This window comes from Schistocerca gregaria, chromosome 2 (genome assembly GCF_023897955.1).
Source record: "Schistocerca gregaria isolate iqSchGreg1 chromosome 2, iqSchGreg1.2, whole genome shotgun sequence".
In the NCBI taxonomy this organism is placed as follows: Eukaryota; Metazoa; Arthropoda; class Insecta; order Orthoptera; family Acrididae; genus Schistocerca; species Schistocerca gregaria.
The window spans coordinates 676,955,056-676,959,806 of record NC_064921.1 but is presented as its reverse complement, the minus strand read 5'-3'; the positions used below and the strand labels follow the sequence as shown (position 1 = coordinate 676,959,806).

At 40.0% G+C, this 4,751-nt stretch overlaps 1 non-coding gene across 1 annotated transcript; it reads right to left on the bottom strand.

The window, feature by feature from the left end:
- Nucleotides 1-4,128: 4,128 nt before the first annotated feature.
- On the bottom strand, nucleotides 4,129-4,218 carry Trnay-gua (transfer RNA tyrosine (anticodon GUA)). The gene is given in 2 exon segments: nucleotides 4,129-4,164; nucleotides 4,182-4,218. It is a non-coding gene; the product is annotated as a tRNA-Tyr (tRNA).
- Between the last annotated feature and the right edge of the window lie 533 nt (nucleotides 4,219-4,751).

The window sequence follows — 4,751 nt, the reverse complement described above, 5'->3', positions numbered from 1 at the left end:
AGTGAGATAAGCTTCTACATCCTTACATTTGTCCTCTAGCCATCCCTGTTTAGCCATTTTGCACTTCCTGTCGATCTCATTTTTGAGACGTTTGTATTCCTTTTTGCCTGCTTCATTTACTGCATTTTTATATTTTCTCCTTTCATCAATTAAATTCAATATTTCTTCTGTTACCCAAGGATTTCTAGCAGCCCTCGTCTTTGTACCTACTTTATCCTCTGCTGCCTTCACTACTACATCCCTCAGAGCTACCCATTCTTCTTCTACTGTATTTCTTTCCCCAATTCCTGTCAATTGTTCCCTTATGCTCTCTCTGAAACTCTGTACAACCTCTGGTTCTTTCAGTTTATCCAGATCCCATCTCCTTAATTTCCCACATTTTTGCAGTTTCTTCAGTTTTAATCTACAGGTCATAACCAATAGATTGTGGTCAGAGTCCACATCTGCCCCTGGAAATGTCTTACAACTTAAAACCTGGTTCCTAAATCTCTGTTTTACCATTATATAATCTATCTGATACCTTTTAGTATCTCCAGGGTTCTTCCACGTATACAACCTTCTTTCATGATTCTTAAACCAAGTGTTAGCTATGATTAAGTTGTGCTCTGTGCAAAATTCTACTAGGCGGCTTCCTCTTTCATTTCTTAGCCCCAATCCATATTCACCTACTATGTTTCCTTCTCTCTCTTTTCCTACACTCGAATTCCAGTCACCCATTACTATTAAATTTTCGTCTCCCTTCACTATCTGAATAATTTCTTTTATTTCATCGTACATTTCTTCAATTTCTTCATCATCTGCAGAGCTAGTTGGCATATAAACTTGTACTACTGTAGTAGGTGTGGGCTTCGTATCTATCTTGGCCACAATAATGCGTTCACTATGCTGTTTGTAGTAGCTTACCCGCATTCCTATTTTCCTATTCATTATTAAACCTACTCCTGCATTACCCCTATTTGATTTTGTGTTTATAACCCTGTAGTCACCTGACCAGAAGTCTTGTTCCTCCTGCCACCGAACTTCACTAATTCCCACTATATCTAACTTTAACCTATCCATTTCCCTTTTTAAATTTTCTAACCTACCTGCCCGATTAAGGGATCTGACATTCCACGCTCCGATCCGAAGAACGCCAGTTTTCTTTCTCCTGATAACGACATCCTCCTGAGTAGTCCCCTCCCGGAGATCCGAATGGGGGACTATTTTACCTCCGGAATATTTTACCCAAGAGGATGCCATCATCATTTAATCATACAGTAAAGCTGCATGTCCTCGGGAAAAATTACGGCTGTAGTTTCCCCTTGCTTTCAGCCGTTCGCAGTACCAGCACAGCAAGGCCGTTTTGGTTAATGTTGCAAGGCCAGATCAGTCAATCATCCAGACTGTTGCCCCTGCAACTACTGAAAAGGCTGCTGCCCCTCTTCAGGAACCACACGTTTGTCTGGCCTCTCAACAGATACCCCTCCGTTGTGGTTGCACCTACGGTACGGCCATCTGTATCGCTGAGGCACGCAAGCCTCCCCACCAACGGCAAGGTCCATGGTTCATGGGGGGTAATACTATGTAGAAGGAATTAAGTATCTAACTAGTCTTCTGTAGTGAAAACTGGCAAAAAATAACTGGAAGCTAATCTTTCCCTATTTTTACAGTATCACTTTGTAACGTCCCCCTCACTTATCGACCTTAATGACAGTGAAAAATTAAACCGCGTGCACCTAATGGAAATTTGGGAAAAAGCAATCGTCACCGAAGTTAATTTGTTGGTAAGGACGGAGGAAGGGGTTACATCTAAATGAAAGGAAAAATGCAAATGAAAATGGTGGAAATTAATTTTGAAAAGGGTAAAGTTAATAAAGAAAGTAAATGTGCGGTCGTTACGTTAAAATTAATTGGCGTTAATTAGATATTTGAGATTTGGGAAAAATTACGGTCGCCAGTCCTATGGACAACTACTGTAATAACTGAAAAAGAAAGGTTAATGCACATATAATTAGCACTAAAAGCGTGGCAACTGAATGTTGACACGTGTTGTGTGAAAACTGAATGTTTGTCAGAAGTAATAAATTTCGCTACACTCTGACTTAATTTAGCAAAAGAATTAATAAAACCGGAAAATTTTAAGTTAATTTAGTGACTGAAATTAATAATGAGCTTTGTTTCTTAAACACTACGAAATTCAGTAAAATAAGGTTAGTCTTGGGCTACCTCAACAATCCTTTCAAAAGCTACTTGAATCCACTCAATTTAGAAATAAGAGATTTAACTTTGAACTTGAATTAAATGATTCTGAACAATTAACTATAGTAAAATTTAGTACGTACCAGACTGAGCTGCGGTCACAGGTAAGCTAAAATATGGTAACAAAACTTGCACTCTTAATTTCTGCTCGTGTACTCTAAATATTGTAGCCAGCTATGAATACTTTAACTGAACTTTGAAATTAAAGCAGTGAAATGGAATGATATTACTTTAACGCTGGCGTATGAATTTCAACGACACTCGGGTTCATTCCAGAAAAGGAATGGACCCTGCTTGGTAATGCAATTGGGACAATGAGCAACAAAAGTTCATGCTAAGTTGTTGTATTTTTTTTTATGCAACAGTTTGAAAAGCTGAGGTCTGCCATACAGTTCTAAAACTTTACGTGCTTTTAGTCTTCCTTGTTGGTTGATTGAAGGTTTGAAGTCGTCGATCGAGGAGGTGGCGACAGTCACTCATTGTGTACCGTCGCTGTTGCAGAAGCTGGATGTTGGCGTGCCTTCTTCTCGACACGGTCACCAGGCGAAACGGTCTCTTGATGTGCGCCAGCTAATGCTTCCCGTCCGCGACACCGTGTCAGAAACTATCATAGCAAGTCGAGCGCAGTTACATGCTGCCAAACCCCGAAAGCGCGGCAACTCGCGGAAGCGTCAGACAACACACCTGCTCCACCGCCCTACTGCAGCAGCCAGACTCTCTCTGCCCGCGCTCCATGCGGCGGAATTAACATTACCAAAGATCCTAAACACTTTGGCTCTCCACACGAGCTGTGGATGTAGTCGTTCCATAGCATAGTTTTCCCTAGGCCAGACTCAGCGTAAAAATACAAATAATATTTACTAAACAAACCAATTATACATCAACATATACAAATAGTAAAACAATTAAATATATAAAGACACAGAAATGTCATATCTTCAGGTAACAAAATAAGGAAAAAATTTTAGAGTACAATAGATGGAAATAGTAGGATATGCATTTTCGGCGTTACAACTTGAACGACATCGAGAAGGATAATGAGGGAGATAGTGCATCACAGGTCTCTGAAAGAGAAACTGCCTATATTTCAACGTTTCGATATACAGAAATAAATAAGAGATTGTGCAGACAGTGTCTTGAAGTTCAGTACATAATGCTGAACTAAAGGTCTGTCTGGAGAGCGATGGCTTTTTAGTCTTACTTTAGATGCAGTGGGATATGATTGCTTAACCTTTTCTGCTAGAGCGCTTACGGGCAACTCCTGCAGTTGTCGTAGGTGAAGAAGCGATATGAATGGAGTTGCTTCGGCACCTGGTCCCTGTACATTTCTGCTTACTATAGCACCCGCTACCAGTGTACCTCTCTACCGGCGACACATGAAGTAAACTACCAATAACAACGACGTTAGTAAGGCATTATGATAACCGAAACCGCCATTCATGTGCCTGAAAGTATCAAAAAGGTGTAGAAAGTAGAACAGCACACGACTCCATTGATTAGATCATATAGGAATTTACAAGAAAGAAAATTTAACGTACCGTCGACAGCACACGGAATCAATGCTCAAACTGGGGAAGAAAATCAGCCGTGATCCATTCCCGGAAACAATTCCGGTATTTGCCTTAAACTACACGAGTGAGACAACGGAAAACCAAAACCTGGACGGCTAAATAGGAATTTAAACCGTCATGCTTCTTAGTGACTTAATTACTGCATCTCCTCACTCTGCGGAATTATCAAGAAATTACATAATTGTATAGTGAGAGGAGTTTTATATGGAGCGTTGAAGAATATCCACCTGCCTCGTTCTGCATACATCAACAGAGCTTGATACTTTTCTTGTGATATTTATCCAGCTATGAGTTACAAAGATGTAATTATTAAAATATTTCCTTCGGGCCGGATTTGAACCAGCGACCTATGGATTTCCGCTTCTGCAACCTCTACAGTCCACCGCTCTACCAACTGAGCTACCGAAGGAATGCGAAGACTTTATTATTGCTTACCGTATATATTAAAGGACGTGATTCTCTAATATACAGTTTCTCTTTTTTGTTGTTGCGGTATTCATTCAGCATAAATGTGACTGTTGCTTCGTCAAAGGCTTTGACATCACAAACTTGAAGAAATCGCGTTGCGGTTGTTTCTAAAGACACACTGAGACACCTGCACTTCCATACTTTAGCGTTGTACTTAGTACGCAATTTAAAGGTATACCCGAAATTCTCGATGCCGATCTACATTAGTAAGGTGACCTTACTTTGTAGATCCAACATCGACACACGGTACAAGTTCTGATATTGCAAAAATGTCTTGTTTACATTTAATAAACACAATGTATCACTTTTTTGTTACAGAATGTTCATTAACAATGTAAGTGGCTGATATGTGCTGATAGTAAAATATCTTTGACAAACAGCTCACCAACTTAAACACTCAACTGTTGCTAAAATGGCGTGAAGTACTTCCACAGGCAAACGGAAATTCAGTCATGCTTACTTCATGAACTACGT